The 21,959-nt window shown below is 44.9% G+C and overlaps 1 non-coding gene across 1 annotated transcript; it reads left to right on the top strand.

The window, feature by feature from the left end:
- Positions 1–19,020: 19,020 nt before the first annotated feature.
- On the top strand, positions 19,021–19,092 carry trnae-uuc (transfer RNA glutamic acid (anticodon UUC)). The gene has a single exon. It is a non-coding gene; the product is annotated as a tRNA-Glu (tRNA).
- The last annotated feature ends 2,867 nt before the right edge of the window (positions 19,093–21,959 follow it).

The following is a 21,959-nucleotide window of genomic DNA, read 5'->3' as shown; positions in this document are numbered from 1 at the left end:
TGAATTATTAAGAGGCTGTATCCTTTACTGGATAGATTAATGTTGACCTCATTACTTTTTCCCCCATATGTCCGTGTATAACTTTTAATACCTTCAACCCTGAATGTAAAAGGTTTAGATTAAACATTGCTTTGTCTTTTTCTCTCTCAACAGAGGAGCGTATGAGAGATATTGAGGACATGGAGAGAAGACGTAAGTTACAAAATCAGGAGAGGAGAATTATGCACTACAAGTGCAGTAGGCCCCTCAACTAGTCATTCACATTACCTGATTTGAAGACGTGCAACTAAAATGTTCATTTTTTCTGTCAACAGGTCTTGAAATGATAGAAAAGGAAAGAAAGAAAATAGAAGAGCGGAAAAGGTACTTTGCAAGTAAGTGAGAGAACTAAGCTAAAGTTACGATAGAACTTCAAAGTTCTGTACCGGTGAGTGGTAGGATATTGATTTGACGCATGTGTTCCCACTAGTGTTTTGGTGGAAGTAAATGGTTCAGTGAGACTTGGGTTCAAAATAAATCTAATTTGATGGAATAATTTTTTTGACATCTTATTGTGAGTGAAAGACCAGCCCTCCCATTATCCCTTCCTTTGTACAGCTTTACTCAGTCTTTTAACCTCATTCTCAACTTCAACTGCATACATGATCGCACCCCACCTGGCTTCAACACTTTTATCCCAGCTGTTGACCCCCTGGATGCATTCTTTCTTTGCTCACACTCTCACTTACTCCACCAACAAAGTTTGCTCCTCCAATAGGATGACAAAATTAACAATCACTTGGACAAATGTGAATTAGTGAAGGAAAGGAAGCATGGATTTGTTCAGGAAAATCATGTTTAGGTAAGTTGATGGAAAAATGGAGAGGGTTGATGAGAGTAATGCGGTTGATGTGGTGTACATGGATTTCCAAAACATGTTTGATAGAGTGACACATAACAGGTTTGTCAGAAAAGTTGAAGCCCATGAAGTAAAAGAGATAGTGACAGCATGGATACGAAGTTGGCTGAGAGACAGGAAAGGGAGAGTAGTGGTGAATGGTTGATTTTTGGACTGGAGGATGATATATAGAGGTGTTCCCCAGGAATTGGTATTAGGACCACTGCTTTTCCTGAACTATATTAATGACTTGGACTTGAGCATACAGGGCATAGTGTTATGAATGCTGAACTTTGTAACATAATTATGTTTTAAAAAGCTTTGATTTTTAAAAGTTTAGGATGGAGTCTGGAAGATCAGGTGACCTCACATCCACTCTGCTATAAAGGACAAGCCAGAAATCTTGGTTACCAGGACAACAGAGAACACAGATCAAAGACTTTTTGAAAAAAAAACCAGACTGCATGGGTAACACCTGAAGGACAATGGGTTTCACCCTCCCAGATTTTCAGGTCATAAACATAGGGCTGGATTTTAAGAAGCCCTTGACGTTGTGATCCGTGGTGGGAGGGCCAGAAGATGGCTCTGGATGAGGCCCACCATGGACCTTGATGCTAGCAGGGCCCGGCCCGATCATCCAGGCAGCGGCAAGGCTCCTTGGCGGCTCCCCCCACCCCCCCGCCACTGGGCAACGGGACCACAATAAACATATTCAAACTAATAAAACTAATGCATTTACATGTACTTACCTTATTAGAGGCATGTCGAAGCTTTTCATCTTACACTCATCAGTACAATTCGCCAGAATACCAATATAAGGGAAAGCAACAACTTTATACTGTTAGTCACCGTAAACTGGTGCATTCTCCATGGCAACGCCTCTACCAATCAGAGTTCACTTGCCAACCAATCAGTGCTCTCTTCTCACAGGATTGCCTGATGAGTGCAAGACAAAAAGCTTCAACAACATGTTTCTATTTTCAGCAATACTCAAGTCCTGTACTACCAAAGGACTATTACCTCAGATCTTGAGGGCCTGCTGCAATCTTCGGTGTGGCAGCCGGCACTCCCACGCCTTCAAATCCCTGTCCGGGAAACGAGGCCCCACACTGATGGGGCGGAGGGAGGAGGTAAGCTTATCAGTACGGGGGGGGCGGGGGTGGGATGGGGTCAAATACACGTATTGGGTGTAGGGATGGTGGGAAGGGTTGAACTTTAAACATTGTGTAGTTTGTAGGGGGGATGGTCAGATGTAAAAGGTAAGTGTTTTGGGAGGGGAAGGGCAAACAGTTATTGCAGTTGTTATTTGGGGGTGGGAAAGGGACAAAATAAATGTGTTTATTTAATTTTGAGGTATATTTCTTTAAATATTTAAATCTGCCGGCAGAGCTGGTGGCCCTTTAAAAATGGTACCAGTGCCTGCGCGCAGGCAGCTGATGCTATTGCCGGTGAAGGACAGCTTGCCTCCTCCACATGATTGGGATGGGTGGTGGGGGTTGGGGGGAGATGCAGGCCGCTCCGGCTATTTAAATGAGCCATACCACTTAAGATCGCAGTGGCTTTTTGGCATGTGGCCCTAGTTTGGCAACAGGCTCATAGCATCCAGCCCATGGAGCCAGTGATTCTGAAGATGCAAATGTTCCAGGAGGTAGTTAGCGCCAAGGAACAATGGAAGGCCCAGGTGGCTCTGTGAAACCAGACTTCTGGACTTTGCATACTGGAATAGGACAATACGCTATTGACATTTGGTTCTAGATAAATTCAACAGATTTTCTGAAGGCAGACAGGCTGTGAGAAGGAAACCTAGCAGTTGCAGCCTCAGAGAAGACTGTAAGGAAGATAACCAGCGGTGGCAGCCTTGAGAGGGAGAGAGAGAACACTTGCTTTCAGAAGACAGACATCCGGGTAGGTCGAAAGTGCTCGGAGAAGTGAGTGAAGAGGATATTGATTTTGAAGAGGACTGGGAGATCCAACCCATTGCTACAGAAAGGAGTTTGGAACTTTTAACCACAAAGGATTTCACCATCAAAAAGGATTGTGTAAGGTATAAGTTTTGTGTGAGGTTTTCAAGTATTTTAATCAGTAAAGAAAATACGTTTCTTTGTAATCGGGGGTATCAGTTACTTACAAAGTATGATTTGGTTACTGGGGGTTTCTTTTTAGTACAGTTGTTATAATAGAAGTCTTAAAACATGAAATTTTGTGTAATTCTTAAAATTGGTCTGGGGGGGGGGTGTTCATGTCTTGTATTTTACATGTTAACAATCTCACTGAGGTCGTAACAACAGTTTGAAAATTCGTAGATGTCACAAAACTTGGAAGTATTGTGAATTGTGAGGAGGATAGAGATAGGCTTCAAGAGGACATAGATAGGCTGGTGAAATGGACAGACACATGGCAAATTACATTTAATGCAGAGACGTGTGAAGTGATTCATTTTGGTTGGAAGGATAAGGAGAGGCAATATAGAATAAAAGATACATTCTAAAGTGGGTGCGGGAACAGAAGGCCCTGGAGAGTATGTGCACGAATCGTTGAAGGTGACAAGACAGGTTGAGAAAGAGTTTAATAAGGCATACAGGATCCTGGGCTTTATAAATAAAGGCTTTGAGTACAAAAGCAAGGAAGTTATGGTGAACCTTTATAATACATTGGTTTGGCCTCAACTGAAGTTTTGTATCCAATTCTGGGCACCATACCTTCAAAAGGATGTGAAGGCATTGGAGAGGGTGAGAATGGTTCCAGGGATGGGAGACTTCACTTACATGGTGAATCTGGGACTGTTCTCCTTACAGAAGAGAAGATTAAGAGGAGATTTGATAGAGGTGTTCATAATCATGAGGAGTCTGGATAGAGTAGATAGCAAGAGACTGTACCCATTGGCGGAAGAGTCAAGAACTAGAGGACACCGATTTAACGTGATTGACAAAAGAACCAGAGGCGACACAAGGAAAAACTTTTTTATGCAGAGAGTGTAGGTGGCAGGATAAAGGAGTGGGCCTGAGAGTGAGAGCACAGTGAGACTGTAGCACGATAAAGGGGCATGCCTGAGACAGAGTACAACAAGATGGCAACAGGATAAAGGAGCGGGACTAGGGATTGGTGTGCAGCCTCAGAGTAGACCAACTGCATTTAAAGTAAATCAAAGTGTGATGTCACAGGGAAGAAGGTAAGCGATCAGTTGGTGAGTATTTTTTTTCTCTCTCTAAACTAGGGTATTGGTTCAAATTAGAAGCTGAGAAATTAAAGATATTCAATTAGGATTAGTATAACAGTAGGTGATTTAATAAGAGTATAACACAGAGCATGTCTAGAGGTATTAATTAAAATTGGTAGTTTAAACAGGGTACTAACTAAATTGTTGAAGAGGGCATCGGGTGTTTTTTTACATTATGCTTGCTTGCAATTTCTACACCATGTGGGAACTTCAGGACACTTCACATGTCTTGATGGACCATGTGCGTAGGAAATGTCTCCAGCTGCATCAGCTCGTGCTCAGGATTTCCAAACTTGAGGGCAGCTGGAGTTACTATGGAGCACCAAGGAATTTCCTGGATTGTACTTATAAGGAGGTGGTCACCCCACAGGCAGTAAGAGTTCAGGATAGTAAGCGGGTGACCATCCAGAACAGCAGGAAGAGGCCAGAGGTGCAGGAGTCTTCGGGGTATCTGCCACTCTCAAACAGGTACTCAACATTGGAGACATCTGGGAGTGACGATACCCTGAAGGAAGTGCAGTTCAGACCATAGCGCCAATGGGCAAGGGACTGTACAGGAGGGAACAGCAAGGTGTAGAAATGCAGGTGTTATAGGAGATTCCATAGTCAGGGGGATAGACTGGCATTTCTGTAATGGTCATTGTGAGTCCCACATGGTGTGTTGCCTCCCTAGTGCCAGGAAAAGGACATCATGGAGAAAGTGAAAAATATTCTGCAGGGGGAAGGTAATGAGGCAGAAGTTGTTGTACATGTCAGTACCAATGACACAGAGAGAGCAGATATTGAGGTCTTATGGTCAGATTTTCAGGAGCTAGGGAGGAAGTTAACCAATAGGATCTCGAAGGTAGGAATCTCTAGATTACCCCCAGTGCCACGCTCTAGCAAGAGTAGAAATAGGAAGATAGGGAGGACCAATGCGTGGCTGGACGTATGTTGCAGGAGGCAGGGCTTCAGATTCTTGGGGCATTGGGACGAGTTCTAGGGCAGAAGGCACCTATTCAAAAGGCACGGCTACACCTCAACAGGATGTGAGAATGTTGGATAGTACTAGAAAAGGGAGTAATTCCATTTTAGATAGCAGCAGACTGAGAAGGACTTTGAGGATTGCAAAGAAAGGATTACAATGCATGATTATCATATCATAAGGTTTAGACTAGTAATGCAGAAAAGCAAGGAACAATATAAGGTAGAATGTCGAAATTGCAAGAGGATTAATTTCAATGTGATGAGAAGGAATTTAGCTCAGGAAAAACTGTAATGGTTGTCTTTAAGGAAGAGATGCTTCAGGTACAAAAAGGGTGAAACCAAAAACTTGGCTCCTTGGATGGCGAGGGAGATAGAGATTATGATGAAAGCAAAAAAGAGGTGTCAAGTGAATTCTTCAAGTGAGAACCAGGACAAATACAATAGGTTGAGAGGGGAAGTGAAGAGGAAAATAAGACTGGCAAAGAGAAACTATGAGAATAGAATGACACTTAACATAAAAAGGAAGCCAAAAGTCTTCTACCAGTATGTAAACAGTAAGCAGCTAGTAAGAGGTGGAGTGGGGCCAGTTGGGGACAAAGAGGACCAATATATGCTTACAGGAGCAGGGCAAGACTAGAATACTTAATGTGTACTTGGTATTTGTGTTTACTAAGGAAGAGGAATCTAACAAAATATTAGTAGAACCGGAGAATAGAGACAATAGATAGGATAAAAATTGAAGGACGGAGGTACTGGAAAGGCTGGCTATGCTTAGGATAGATAAGTCACCTGGTCCACATGGCTTGCATCCAAGCTTGCAAAAGGAAGGGGGTGGAGATAGCGGAAGGGCTTGCCACAATCGTCCAATCTTCCCTGGATATGGGGGAGGAGCCAGAGGATTGGAGTGTGGCAAATGTGACACCCTTATTCAAGAAAGGGTGTAAGGACAGTCCTCACAACGATGGGTCTGTTAGTGGTGGGTAAGGTTTTAAAAACAATAATCAGGGAGAAAGGACTTGGAGAGGTATGAATTAATTAAGGACAGCCAGCGGAGATCTGTAAAAGGCAGATCATGCTTAGAGTCATAGAGTCGTACAGCATAGAAACAAGTCCTTCGGCCCACTGCGTCCATGCCGAACATAATGCCTATGTATACGAATCCCACCTGCCTGCATTAATTCCATATCCCTCTATGCCTTACTCATTCAAGTACCTGTCCAGATGCCTCTTAAATGTTGCTACTGTTCCTGCCTCCACCACCTCCTCTGGCAGCTCATTCCAGATACCCATTATTCTTTGTGTGAAAAATTTGCCCCTTTGATCCTCTTTAAACCACCTCCCTCTCACCTTAAATCTATGCCCTCTAGTTTTAGTCACCCCTACCATGGGAAACAGACTCTGGCTATCTACCCTATCTATGCCTTTCATAATTTTATATACCTCTGTCATGTCCCCTCCTTCGCTCCAGGGAAAACAGACCCAGCCTATCCAATCTCTCTTTATAACTCAAGCCCTCCAAACCAGGCAACATCCTTGTGAATCTTTTCTGCACCCTCTCCAGCTTAACCACATCTTTCCTGTAGTGTGGTGACCAGAACTGCACACAGTACTCCAAATGTGGCCTAACCAACGTTATGCACAACTGTAACATGACGTCCCAACTCTTGGACTCAGTGTCTCGGCTGATGAAGGCAAGCATGCCATACGCCTTCTTCACCACCCTGTCTACCTGTGTTCCCACTTTCAGGGAACTATGTACTTGCACCCCAAGGTCTCTCTGCTCAACAACATTCCCCAGGGCCCTGCCATTCACTGGATATGTCCTGCCCTTGTTTAACTTCCCAAAATGCATCACTTCGTACTTGTCCGTTAAATTCCATTTGCCAATCTCTTGCCCACTTTCCCAGTTTATCTATATCCTGTTGTAACCTTAGACAACCTCCTTCACTGTCCACTATACCATCAATTTTGGTGTCATCTGCAAACTTACTAATCATTCCCTTTAGATTCACATCCAAGTCATTAATATATATGATAAACAACAGAGGGCCCAGCACCGATCCCTGCGGCACACCACTGATCACTGGCCTCCAATCTGAAAAACAACCCTCCACTACCACCCTCTGCCCTCCTATCACCAAGCCAATGTTGTATCCAATTTGCTAGCTCACCCAGGATCCGATGTGTTTGAACCTTCTGGACCAGCCTACCATGCAGGACCTTGTCAAAGGCCTTGCTGAAGTCCATGTAGACAACGTCCATCGCCCGGCCCTCATCAATCCTCTTGGTCACCTCCTCAAAAAACTCAATCAAATTCGTGAGACATGTTTTCCCACGCACAAAGCCATGCTGACGATCCCTAATCAGACCATGCCTTTCCAGATGCATATAAATACTGTCTCTCAGAATCCCTTCCAATAACTTCCCCACCACTGATGTAAGGCTCACCGGCCAGTAGTTCCCTGGCTTATCCCTGCTGCCCTTCTTAAATAAAGGCACAACATTAGCTATCCTCCAGTCTTCCGGTACCTCACCTGTGGCTAACGATGATACAAAAATCTCTGCCAGGGCCCCAGCAATCTCCTCCCTTGCTTCCCATAGCATCCTAGGATACACCTAGTAAGGCCCTGGGGATTTATCCACCTTAATGCGTATCAAAACCTCCAACACCTCCTCCTTTGTAATGTTGATATGCTCCAGGATATCGCTGTTCCCTCCCTTGAACTCACTAGCTTCCATGACCTTCTCCACGGTAAATACAGATGAGAAGTATTCATTTAAGACCTCGCCCATTTCCCGTGACTCCACACATAGATTACCACACTGATCCTTAAGGGGACCTACTCTCTCCCTAGCTACCCTTTTACTCTTAATATACTGATAGAATCTTTTAGGATTCTCCTTTATCTTATCTGCCAGGGAAAATTCACGGCCACTTTTCGCCCTCCTAATTTCCTTCTTAAGTGTAGTCCTACATCCCCTATACTCCTCGAGGGACTTGCTTGATCCCAGCTGCCTATACCTGACATATGCCTCCTTTCTTCTTCTCACCAGACCCTCAATATCCCTCGTCAACCCTAAACTTGCCAGTCATGCCCTTCCATCTAACAGGAACATGCCGGCCCTGAACTCTTCCTATCTCACTTTTAAAAGCCTCACACTTGCCAGACATCCCTTTACCTGTAAACAGCCTCTCCCATTCAACTTTTGAGAGTTCCTGTCTGATGCCATCGAAATTAGCCTACCCCAATTTAGGACTTCAACTTGAGGACCAGTCCTATCCTTTTCCATAATTATCTTTAAGTTAATAGAGTTATGGTCACTGGTCCCAAAGTGCTCCCCCACTGACACATCAACCACCTGCCCATCCTCATTTCCTAAGAGGAGGTCGAGTGTAGCCCCTTCTCTAGTAGGGCCATCCACATACTGCTTCAGAAAACTATCCTGGACACACTTAACAAATTCTTCCCCATCTGATCCCTTAGCACTAAGGCAGCACTAAGGAAGTTAAAATCACCTACTATTACAACCCTATAATTCCTACACCTATCTGTGATTTCCCTACATATATGCTCCTCCACTTCCCTCTTGTTTTTGGGGGGCCATATTGTATAATCCCATCAAAGTGATCACCCCTTTCTTATTTCTACGTTCTACCCAAATGGCCTCACTGGACATTCCCCCCGGGATATCCTCTCTAAGTACTGCCGTGATGTCCTCCCTAATCAATAGTGCATCCCCCCCTCCTCTCTTACCTCCACCTCTGTCATGCTGGAAGGATCGGTACCCCTGAACATTGAGCTGCCAGTCCTGCCCATCCATCAACCACGTTTCCGTAATAGCTATAATATCACAATCCCACGTACCGATCCATGCTCTGAGTTCATCTGCCTTACCTGTCAGGCTTCTTGCATTAAAGTAAATGCAGTTTAGCCTACCAGACCTTCCACGCTCCCTGTCCTGCTCCTGCCCAGCCTGCCTACTGGCTTGCTTTAACCTCTACATTTGCCTCAACTATCTCATCGGAGAGACTACTACTTTGGGTCCCACCCCACTGCAAGACTAGTTTAAACCCTCCCGAGTAGTACTTGCAAACCTCCCCGGAAGGATATTGTTCCCCTTCCAGTTCAGATGCAACCCGTCCCTCTTGTACAGGTCACCTCTGCACCAGAAGAGATCCCAATGATCCAAATAGTTGAAGCCCTCCCGCCTACACCAGCTTTTCAGCCACGCATTCATTTGCCTTATCCTCCTATTCCTACCCTCACTAGTACGTGGCACGGGGAGTAATCCTGAGATTACAAGCCTAGAGGTCTTGCTTCTTAACCTTCTGCTTAACTCCCTGTATTCACTTTGCAGGACCTCATCTCTCTTCCTGCCTATGTCGTCAGTACCAATATGGACCACGACCTCTGGCTGCTCACCCTCCCCTTTCAGAATGTTCTGCAGCCGCTCCGAGACATCCTTGACCCTAGCACCAGGGAGGCAACATACCATCCTGGAGTCTCGTTTGTGGCCACAGAAACGCCCATCTGCACCCCTTATGATAGTATCCCCTATCACTATAGCTCTTTTCTTCCCTTTTCCTCCCCTGCTGTGCAGCAGAACCCTCCGTGGTGCCACGAACTTGACTGTTGCTGCTTTCCCCTGGGAGGTCATCCCCCCCAACAGTAACCAAAGCAGTATATCTGTTTGAGAGGGGGATGGCCACAGGAGACTCCTGCACTACCTGCCTACTTGACTAATCGAATTGAATATTTTGAGAAGTAATACAGGAGGTTGATGAAGGGAATGCAGTGGTTGTTGTCTATGTGGATTTTAAGAAAGTGTTTGATAAAGTTCCACATAAAAGGCTGGTTAACAAAACTGAGACTCATGGAATAGGAGGATCAATATCCAATTGGATAAAAAAAATTGGCTTTAGGACAAAAAACAGAGTCATGGTAAATGGTTATTTTTCTGACTGGAGGATGGTAGACTGTGGTGTTCCCAAGGGACAACACTAGGACCACTGCTTTTTTCGCTATATATACGTTACTGGATCTTGGAATACAGCGTAGAACTTCAATATTTGCTGAGGAATGGCAAACAGTGAGGATGATACTAGCAGAATGGGCACACAAGTGGCAGATGGAATTTAATACGGAGAAGCATGTGGTGATGCAATTTGACAGAAGGGAAGGAAGAGACAATATAGACTTAATAGGCTAAATTTTATTAGGGCGTTGCACATCACGGTGGTGCACTTTGAACTCAGTGGCATTCCAACACAGACGCTCCACCGCTGAGCCCCCCTGATATTTCGCACCGGGGTTCATTTGAATAGAAAGGGCGGAGCAGCCGCCCACGATGACATTAACACAATTTTTAATGGGCTTCAAGACCTTCAGAAGCAGTTACATTTTTAAAGAAACATTCATTTGCCATTGAGTCTCTTGAGTCTCCAATGTTCAATAAAAGATGAAAGATGAAAGTCCCTCTACCAATAACCACAAACCTTATTTTTGGGCCTTTACCACCAAATGAAACTTTATTTCTCGCTTGACTTTTTCCCCCTGACCTTGGTCACTTTTGCCCTTCAACCCCTTCCCACAGCCAATAAGAAGTGTTTTTCCCACTCTCCCCCCGCCCCCTTCCCAATGATCTCGGTCCTCCCCCTCCCCACCAGTGTCACACCTCAGAACTCCGAACGGAGTTCCGAAGGTACGTGGAAGGCGTGTCTGGCGTGTCTGTAAATCGCATGGGACGGCCGCTGGGATCAAGTAAGTATGTAAATTTATTTGCATTGATTTGACAATTTAAATGAAGGCGCCACCGCTGCACTGAGGTCTCACCGCTGCCGGTAAAATGCAACGGGGCCATCTCGACGTCGGGGGTCGTGGCGGGCCGCTCCCTCAAGCATTTTATGGGCCCCCCTGCCACAACCCCCAACGAGAGGCTAGTAAAATTCAGCCCAATGGCACTGTTCAAAGGAGAGTCCAAGAACAGGGGTGTGGGGGGTGGTGAGGTTCATGTGCACAGATCTTTGAAGGCGGTAGGACATATTGAGAGAATAATTAGCAAAGCATTTGGGATCTTGGGTTTCTAAATAGAGGTATTGAGTACAAAAGCCAGGAAGTTACGCTGAACCTTTATAAAAGTCTGGTTAGGCCCTAACGAGAGTATTACATCCAGTTCTACTCACCATACTTTAGGAAGGTTGTGAGAGTTCTTGAAAGGATGCAGAGGAGATTTACCAGAATGGTTCCATGGATGGGGGATTTTAGTTACAAGGTTAGGTTGGAAAAGCTGTGGTTGTTCTCCTTAAAGAAAAAGAAAATTGAGGGGAGATTTGATAGAGGTGTACAAGATTATGACAGGCTTAGATGTAAGGTAGACAAAGAAAAACTTTTCCAATTAACTGATGGTACAAGGACCAGGGAACACAGATTGAAAGTTTTGGGCAAGAGATGCAGGGGGTATATGAGAAAGAACATTTTTACGCAGCAAGTGGTAATGATCTGGAACTTGCTGCCAATGGGAGTGGTGGAAACAGGAACAATCAATGATTTCAAAAGGAAATTGGATGGACACTTGAATGACATAAACTTATAGAGCTATGGGAATCGAGCGGGGGAGTGGGACTGACTGGATTGTTCCACGGAGAAACAGCTCGGCCAAATTACCTCTTTCTGTGCTGTGAATGACAATGATTCTCTGCACTGTTTGAGAGTATAGTGAATGCAGATTCAACCATGGCTTTCAAAAGGGAATTGAATAATCAGCTGAAGAGAAAAAATTTTCAGGGTTACAGGGAAAAAGCGGGGGAATGGGATTAGCTGAATTGCTCCCACAGAGAGCTAGCTGGATATGGAGTGCTGTATAGTCTTTTTTTTTAGAATTAGAATTAGAATTAGAACATTACAGCGCAGTACAGGCCCTTCGGCCCTCGATGTTGCGCCGACCTGTGAAACCATCTGACCTACACTATTCCATTTTCATCCATATGTCTATCCAATGACCACTTAAATGCCCTTAAAGTTGGCGAGTCTACTACTGTTGCAGGCAGGGCGTTCCACGCCCCTACTACTCTCTGAGTAAAGAAACTACCTCTGACATCTGTCCTATGTCTATCACCCCTCAACTTAAAGCTATGTCCCCTCGTGTTTGCCATCACCATCCGAGGAAAAAGACTCTCACTATCCACCCTATCTAACCCTCTGATTATCTTATATGTCTCTATTAAGTCACCTCTCCTCCTCCTTCTCTCCAACGAAAACAACCTCAAGTCCCTCAGCCTTTCCTCGTAAGACCTTCCCTCCATACCAGGCAACATCCTAGTAAATCTCCTCTGCACCCTTTCCAAAGCTTCCACATCCTTCCTATAATGCGGTGACCAGAACTGCACGCAATACTCCAGGTGCGGTCTCACCAGAGTTTTGTACAGCTGCAGCATGACCTCGTGGCTCCGAAACTCGATCCCCTGACTAATAAAAGCTAACACACCATATGCCTTCTTAACAGCCCTATTAACCTGGGTAGCAACCTTCAGGGATTTATGTACCTGGACACCAAGATCTCTCTGTTCATCTACACTACCAAGAATCTTCCCATTAGCCCAGTACTCTGCATTCCTGTTACTCCTTCCAAAGTGAATCACCTCACACTTTTCCGCATTAAACTCCATTTGCCATCTCTCAGCCCAGCTCTGCAGCCTATCTATGTCCCTCTGTACCCTACAACATCCTTCGGCACTATCCACAACTCCACCGACCTTAGTGTCATCCGCAAATTTACTAACCCACCCTTCTACACCCTCTTCCAAGTCATTTATAAAAATGACAAACAGCAGTGGCCCCAAAACAGATCCTTGCGGTACACCACTAGTAACTAAACTCCAGGATGAACATTTGCCATCAACCACCACCCTCTGTCTTCTTTCAGCTAGCCAATTTCTGATCCAAAGCTCTAAATCACCTTCAACCCCATACTTCCGTATTTTCTGCAATAGCCTACCGTGGGGAACCTTATCAAACGCCTTACTGAAATCCATATACACCACATCCACTGCTTTACCCTCATCCACCTGTTTGGTCACCTTCTCGAAAAACTCAATAAGGTTTGTGAGGCACGACCTACCCTTCACAAAACCGTGCTGACTATCGCTAATGAACTTATTCTTTTCTAGATGATTATAAATCCTGTCTCTTATAACCTTTTCCAACATTTTACCCACAACCGAAGTAAGGCTCACAGGTCTATAATTACCAGGGCTGTCTCTACTCCCCTTCTTGAACAAGGGGACAACATTTGCTATCCTCCAGTCTTCCGGCACTATTCCTGTCGACAATGACGACATAAAGATCAAGGACAAAGGCTCTGCAATCTCCTCCCTAGCTTCCCAGAGAATCCTAGGATAAATCCCATCTGGCCCAGGGGACTTATCTATTTTCACACTTTCCAAAATTGCTAACACCTCCTCCTTGTGATCCTCAATCCCATCTAGCCTAGTAGCCTGAATCTCAGTATTATCCTCGACAACATTTTCTTTCTCTACTGTAAATACTGACAAAAAATATTCATTTAACGCTTCTCCTCTGATTCCACACACAGCTTCCCACTACTATCCTTGATTGGCCCTAATCTAACTCTAGTCATTCTTTTATTCCTGATATACCTGTAGAAAGCCTTAGGGTTTTCCCTGATCCTATCCGCCAATGACTTCTCGTGTCCTCTCCTTGCTCTTCTTAGCTCTCCCTTTAGATCCTTCCTGGCTAGCTTGTAACTCTCAAGCGCCCTAACTGAGCCTTCACGTCTCATCCTAACATAAGCCTTCTTCTTCCTCTTGACAAGCGCTTCAACTTCTTTAGTAAACCACGGCTGCCTCGCTCGACAACTTCCTCCCTGCCTCACAGGTACATACTTATCAAGGACACACAGTAGCTGCTCCTTGAATAAGCTCCACATTTCGATTGTTCCCATCCCCTGCAGTTTCCTTCCCCATCCTACGCATCCTAAATCTTGCCTAATCGCATCATAATTTCCTTTCCCCCAGCTATAATTCTTGCCCTGCGGTATATACCTGTCCCTGCCCATCGCTAAGGTAAACCTAACCGAATTGTGATCACTATCACCAAAGTGCTCACCTACATCTAAATCTAACACCTGGCCGGGTTCATTTCCCAGTACCAAATCCAATGTGGCATCGCCCCTGGTTGGCCTGTCTACATACTGTGTCAGAAAACCCTCCTGCACACACTGGACAAAAACTGACCCATCTAAAGTACTCGAACTATAGTATTTCCAGTCGATATTTGGAAAGTTAAAGTCCCCCATAACAACTACCCTGTTACTCTCGCCCCTGTCGAGAATCATCTTCTGTGTTGTAACCATTCTATGATTCTATGATTCAATATTTATTTTATCATCCTCTGAAATGACATTTTCTCTCAACACTAAGCTATACAAAGTGTTTTTTGTTATCAGTTTTCAGTAGTTGATGTGCACTGTTTCCAAAAATTAACTTTATTTATCTGATGTTTTAACAGTGATAGATGAACACCTTAAGAGGTTAGGTAAGTACAGTGGAAGTGTGGGGATATTTTGGTTTTGTGCTTACCTTGAGAATAATATTTGCATTTTTTTGACTGGTAAGATTTTAAAGGAATCAATTTCTCATTTATCAACAGAAATGGAAAAACAAAACTCATCGAAATCAAAGCGAAAACGTAAGAAATGACTGCATCTAGCAAGAATGACAATTTTAAGCTAATTAAGCTTTCTCCCTCAGTAGTATTTAGTTTAGAGTTTAGAGAGATACAGCACTGAAACAGGCCCTCCGGCCCACCGAGTCTGTGCCGACCATTAACCACCCATTTATACTAATCCTAACACTAATCCCATATTCCTACCACATCCCCACCTGTCCCTATATTTCCCTACCACCTACCTATACTAGGGGCAATTTATAATGGCCAATTTACCTATCAAACTGCAAGTCTTTGGCATGTGGGAGGAAACCGGAGCACCCAGAGGAAACCCACGCAGACACAGGGAGAACTTGCAAACTCCACACAGGCAGTACCCAGAATTGGACCCGGGTCGCTGGAGCTGTGAGGCTGCGGTGCTAACCACTGCGCCACTGTGCCGCCCTATTGTGCGTGGGTCAAGGGTGGCATTGGGTATTGTTTGCCCTCCCAAGTCACAGGATGGAAAGGCAATTGTCGCACCATTGACTGGGGTTGCCATCCCTCTTGGATTGCCCTGGAGTCTTTAGATAATTAAAAATTACTCTCCAACTCTCCAGGACACTACTGCAAATAACATGGAAGAGAAAAATCACAGGAGGCATTAAGAAGATAATGTACATTTTTCATTTTTAATAGTTATAAAAATATTGAAGAAGGATATAAAGGCTGGGTGGAGATGTGAGATCATATGATGAAGATTTCAGGAATATGTCCAACCAGAGCTGACAATCTTACCTCTGATTAAGGTCTGATAACTCTTTTTGCTTGGTTTTGGTGCAAGCGACACTGGCAAGGTCACATTTGATAGGCCATCCCTTGTTGCCCTGAGAAGGTAATGGCGAGCCTTCCTCTTGAATTGCTGCAGCCTTTGTGGTGAGGGTGCTCCCATGGTGTGTTTGGAAGGGAATTCCAGGAATTGATGCAATGACAATGAAGGAATGGCGAACTGCACATGACCAAGTATGTGTGTGACTTGGAGGAAACTTAACAGTGCTCTCACAACATTGCTACTCTTGTCCTTTAGAGTGGTAATAGAAACTCCATGGGATGGTGGTGATGTCAACGTAACCTTGGTGAATGCTGCAGTACATCCTGTAGATTATACATACCAGGGCTTTCTGTTCTGTGCTGTATATGTTAACACTGTACTACATGTACTGACCCATGGTCAAAGAGATCATAGAAAGATGTCCTTTCATTAATAGAGCACTACAATCTTAGATGACTCCAAAAAAAAATACCTGATAACATGAACATTGAGTCACCTGGATGGGGAGAGTGTTGGTTTGGAGTGAAGCCTTAAATTGGGTGTAGGAGTGGCGGGGAGTGCCTTGTCAAGGGCAGATGGATGAGGCAAAGAAAATAGGCTGAGCACATGTTCCTGAATTGATAGAAGCAGGATTAGTGTCCTTATGCTATCATTTCAGGCCACACTTGTAAACACAGAAAACCACAATATAAATTATGAATGAGGAGGACTATTCAGCCCATATAGTTCATCCATCTAGAATAGGAAACCGTACCATAGTGATTCTGTTGAGGCAGGAAGTCCCACCTAATGGAGCTGCCGGCCAATCAGCGGGTGGCAGTTGTTAGTTCCAGCAGCGCCACCGGGAGCAATGGCCACTGCTGGGACTACATCCAACTTCAAGATGAAGAGAAAGGATGGCCCCAGAAAAGAAGTAAGTTTTTGGGGCCACGCCGGGGGTGATCGGTTGGGCCTAGTAATTGGGAGGCCTTGACTAATGATCCAGAGACATGTGCCAGAATTGTACTCCCTCCCACCCCCAAAAAGCGGGCTGGGGGCAGAGCATAAAATGGAGTGGGAGGCTCAGGGGGCCCTTCCTGACCCGGTCCCACTTCTGCCGCCATTTTACACAGGGCGGTGGTGGCAAGAAACGGCTTGCCCGCCCCAAATGGCCAATAAAAGGCCACTAAAGGGCCTCTGCCCACCGTTATGGGGATTTTATTGTTGGCAGGCGGGCGGCCCAGGCCTGAGAAAAACTGCCTGATAGAAGTAGGTGGCCTTCTGATGGCTTTTTGGGGCAGGGATGCCCTCCTGATCAGGTATCCTGTACCTCACGGAGGGCTGCCCTGATGCCCCAACCACCCCTAATGGCCAACACACCCCCTGCTCCCCCCAGTCGACACCCTTGCCTTGCCGGGGCCCAACCAATCACCCTCGGTGCGGCCCCGAAAACTCACCTCTTTTCTGGGGTCATCCTTCCTCTTCACCTTGAAGTTGGGTGTAGTCCCAACAGTGGCCACTGCTCCCAGTGTCGCTGCTGGGACTAAGAGCTGCCGGCCAGCAGCTTCAGTAGGTGGGACCTCCTGCCTCAATGAGGTGGCAGTCCCTCCTAAGACCAATTAAGGGCCTGGGGACTGTAAAATACAGTCTGGATCCCCAGGCTCGGCGGAGGCGTGATTGGCACCGAAGTCTCGGTTGGTGGATGGCTCCTGTCTGACAAGCAAAAGATTCCGGCCACGAATTCAGATCTCACCATGGTGTCTGGGGGAGTTTAAATTCAATTAATAAATAAAAATCTGGAATAATAATTTAAAAGCTAGTAACGGTGACCACATTACTGATTTTCATAAAAGCCCATCTAGTTCATTAACATCCTTTCGAGAAAGAAAAATTCTGTCCTGGTTTGGACTATATGCAACTCCAGCCCTATAGCAATACGGTCGAAACCTAAGTGGCATCTGAAATGACCTCGCAAGCCACTCAGTTAAGAGTAATTAGGGATGGGCAATAAATGCTGACCTTGCCAGTGATGCCCATGTCCTGTGGATGAATTAAAAAAGAGAGCTTATAGTCTCCCCAATGATTCCAGAATTTTCATTTCTACTCTATCTAAAAGTCCAAATATTGATCACTTGGTATGTGAAGATTTAATTTCCTAATATTATTCCTAAAGTTACCTTTTACTGGTTTGACACAGTGCCTCCTTATTCTACTTCAACAATCTAAATTAAAACAGTATTGCACATTTAGGTTTTCCAGACTACATTTTAGACATCTCTGGTGATCACCTCATCAGACACTTGCTTTTAGGGCTGAAGAAAATAGATCTCTCTAGCTTTTTCCCATATCTCAGACCCCTGGCAGCAGCCTTTTCTCTGCATTGCCTTGAGTTTTTGAGTCATGATGAGCAGAAATGGACACTCAAGGCATGGTCTCACCAAAGCCATGTACAGTTTGAGCACCATTTCTGGCTCTGTAGTCTAATGTTTTATTGACTTGGATGATCTGCACTGGTTGGACTAATCAATTACGACAACTCCTAGATCTTTTTCCACCTCATCCTTGTCTATTTAAATGTCATTCATGCAGTAATTATGGGCTGAATTTTATGAGCCTCCAAACTCGGGGTTTGTGACGGGGTGGGGGGTGCGGAAAAAAGTTGGGAATATTGAAATTAACTAAAATAATTGCAAATTAACTTACCTTGCCCTGGCGGCTGTCCCACGGTGATATTCTGGCTGCTGGCCAGAACTTGCGTATCTTCGGAGCTCCGTTCGGTGTTCCGAGGCATGTCACTGGTGCGAAATTATCAAGGTGTTGGTGGTGGGGGCGGGGTGGGGAGCGGGGAAAACACTTTGTATTGGCTGAGGGGATGTTGGGAAGGGGTTGAAGGGCAAAGGTAACAAAGTTCAGAGGGCAAAGTTGGTGATGGGAAGAAAAGTTTTTTATGTGGCTTGAATACATTTGATGGTCATGGTGGGGTGGGAGAGGGGCTTCGATCGGTTAGTAAAGTTAAACATTTTAATTTGCCCTCCATGTCACTTTAAAAATTAAAATTGCCAGTTAGGGCTTGCAGCCCTTTAAAAATGGCACCGGCGCCTGCGTGGTGACGCTGGACGCTGTTGCCGGGGACAGAACGTCCATCCCCTATACATCGGGGGCGGCAGTTCCGCCCTCTCCATTTAAATAAACCCCCGTGTGAAATATCACGGGAGCTCAGCGACGGTGCATCCATGCGAGTGGACCACCAAGATGAGAGTATGCCACCGCGATTTGTGGCACACTCATAAAATTCAGTCCTATGTGTCTTATTTTTCCACCCTATCTGCATCGCTTTACTTGCCTGCATTAGATATCATCTTCCCTTTATCTGTCCAAATCTGTCACTGTTGAGCTGGTTCCTCCAATTCCACTGTCCCTCCCAGTTTGGCATTATTAGAAAGTTCAAATACTTTACATTGAATTTCTGAGTTTACATGCAGACTCCCTGGTGGTCTAGTGGTTAGGATTCGGTGCTTTCAGCGCTGCGGCCCGGGTTCGATTCCCGGACAGGGAAGGGCGTTTCTGGGGCGGCGCAGTGGTTAGCACCGCAGCCTCACAGCTCTCGGGACCCGGGTTCAATTCTGGGTACTGCCTGTGCGGAGTTTGCAAGTTCTCCCTGTGACCATGTGGGTTTTCGCCGGATGCTCCGGTTTCCTCCCACAGCCAAAGACTTGCAGGTGATAGGTAAATTGGCCATTGTGAATGTAGGTAGGTGGTAGGGAATATGGGGTTACTGTAAGGTTAGTATAAATGGGTGGTTGTTGGTCGGTACAGACTCAGTGGGTCGAAGGGCCTGTTTCAGTGCTGTATCTCTAAATAAATATTTATAGCTGATATATTGATAGAAAATGACGCAGGTGGAAAAAATAGAAATTCAGGCATAAATTTGCGTATTAATCACCATGTACAGATAGTAAATTGCTTTGAAAGTATAGGATGCTTAATTTTGTTTAGCTACCAAATGTAATGAGTAGCCTAACTTGCTACTAAAATGTGAAGTCCTAGCTCTGCCTAGGGTGGTTTAATTATTTGTATTCAAATCAATTGTTATTTATTGTTTACTTTGACAGGAACTGTTGTTAAAAATTTAACTGACAATGAGATGGAAAGGTATCTTGTACGTACTGGGATTCCTCCTCGACCTAGACTTCCACCTCCAGAACCAGTTGTAAGAGGTAAGTTTGAGAGACTTGAAAGAAATTTGTGCTTTCAGGGAGAGATACATATGCCTCTTTGTGTATTTATGTTTGCTGATGCATGGCCCTATGTGTTCAAGACTCCATGGGGCCAGTAATATGATGGTGGACACCAGGGGCTGAATTTTATGCAAGTGGGCTGAAAAGTCGGGGGGATCCCTGCCTCCACATTTTTTTTTCAGACCCCCGGAGCAATCCTCTGGTCTTTTGGGGTCAAGGTTTAAGGAAGATCCCCATTCCTTTAAATATTTTATCTGGACGGAATCTTGCCTCCAAGAGGAATGGCGGCCACTGCCTCTACTGCAGAGACTTCAGACCCAGGCCCAGCGTTGGAACCCTGGAACACAGGTAGGTGTGACAATTGATTTAGATGATTTGTTCACTATGTTGAAGGGTTCAAAATCCAGGAAACACCGTTTTTTTTTTAAAAAAAGGAGGGAAGCCAGGTGAAACTTTCTCAACTAAAGGAAAAAAATAATTGAGCATAATTTACCAGGAAAGAACATTAAAAAGGACAGTATAAATGAGTTCAAGCATAAAGGCAGATAGTCACTTTCAAGGTGGATGAAAGTTAGCAGCACATGTAGGAGTGAGGCCTGTACTGTCCTTAGAACTGTGAAGATTATTGCTTGCTTTTAAAGTGCAGTCAGAGTTGGGTTGAGAAAACTGGACTCTTTTGTTCAGAACAACGTGATGCAAGTCCACCAAAAAAAAATCCCAATGTGGGCATCGTTTTAAGCTGCCTGATGAGAAACTGATAGGATTGGATTTAACTGGTTGTTTCAAAATGTGGCAGCCAATCTGGAGCATTGTGTCCAATTCTGAACACCACATTTTAGGAAAAACATGAAGGCATTGGAGAGGTTGCAGAAGAGAATAAGTAGCATGATTCCAGGATTAAGATTATATGGATAGAGTGGAGAAGCTGGGTTGCTCTCCTTACAGCAGAGAAGGAAATTGGACAGAGGTGTTTAAAATTATGAAGGATTGATCTGTGACCTATCTCCACCTACTTTCCTTTGTTCCATATCCCTTATATATTTGGTTAACAGAAATCTATTAATCTAGATTTTACATTATCAATTGATCCAGCATCAACTGCCATATGGGGAAGAAATTTCCACACTTCACTCCTGAAAGGCCTGTTTCTAATTTTTAGGCTACATACCTGAGTCCGAGATACGCCAACCAGTGGAAATAACTTTTCTCTATCTACCCTATCCGTTCCCCTTAATATCTTGAAAACTTTGATCAAATTATACCTAAAACTTATAAATTTCAGGAAATACAAGCCTAGTTTGTGGAATCTTTCCTCATAATTTAACCTTTAGAGTCCAGGGGCAAAATTTTCGATCCCCGGACGAAGAGGAACAAGGATGCAAAAATGAATCTCTGACATGGTCCCACCTTCCAGTGATCTTTGAAGAGGCATTGGGACAAGTAGGCCAGCAAGCCACAGAAATGTGGCAAGTCTGTATTTACTTAACAGCCAATTAGTTAAAGGGCAGAAAGCAATTTTTGATTGCAGGTAGTGGGGGGGGGGCCATGAAGGGTCATGACCATGTCCCCAAGTAGGAAGTGTCATCGCAGCAGGGAGCCAATCATGGAGGTGGGTCTCTTGATCAGCAGTGCATTAAAGGGGAATGACATAGAGAGATGCTCAGGCAGTGACAGACAGTGGCCACTGAATGTACAAAGGTCACATAGAGGTAGCTGTGCAGGCACTGGAGAACTTAAAGGGGAGTGACCCCACAGGGCATATCAGGGGAAGTGCAGGCAGCCATAACCTTACTTCTGAAGGCAAGGGAGCCCAAACGTGGAGGTGGGGCTGAGCTGCTCAGATTTGGGGATGAGCATTGATGAGGAACACCTGCTTCCACAGCAAGTGCAGGCCATTGTGCCTGAGACATGCAAGGAACAGTTAGGGAATGAAAGCGTTACCTTCCAGAGTGTATATCAACAATGAATGAGCTTTCTGAATCTAACAGAGGATCAGTGTCACCGAAGGATATGCCTTTCAAGGTGGATGGTAGCAGAGATTCATGCACTGTTGGAGAGCCACCTCCATCCTTGCTGGTCATGTTGGCACGCCCTGCTAATAGCTCTCAAAGTGACTGTGGCACTGAACTTTGTTGCCTCCAAGGGAAGGCAGCTGACCTCACTGGCATCTTGCAGACGGCTGCCC

The sequence above is a fragment of the Heterodontus francisci genome, chromosome 2 (assembly GCF_036365525.1).
Source record: "Heterodontus francisci isolate sHetFra1 chromosome 2, sHetFra1.hap1, whole genome shotgun sequence".
NCBI lineage: Eukaryota > Metazoa > Chordata > Chondrichthyes > Heterodontiformes > Heterodontidae > Heterodontus > Heterodontus francisci.
This window is presented reverse-complemented; position numbering and strand designations above follow the sequence as displayed.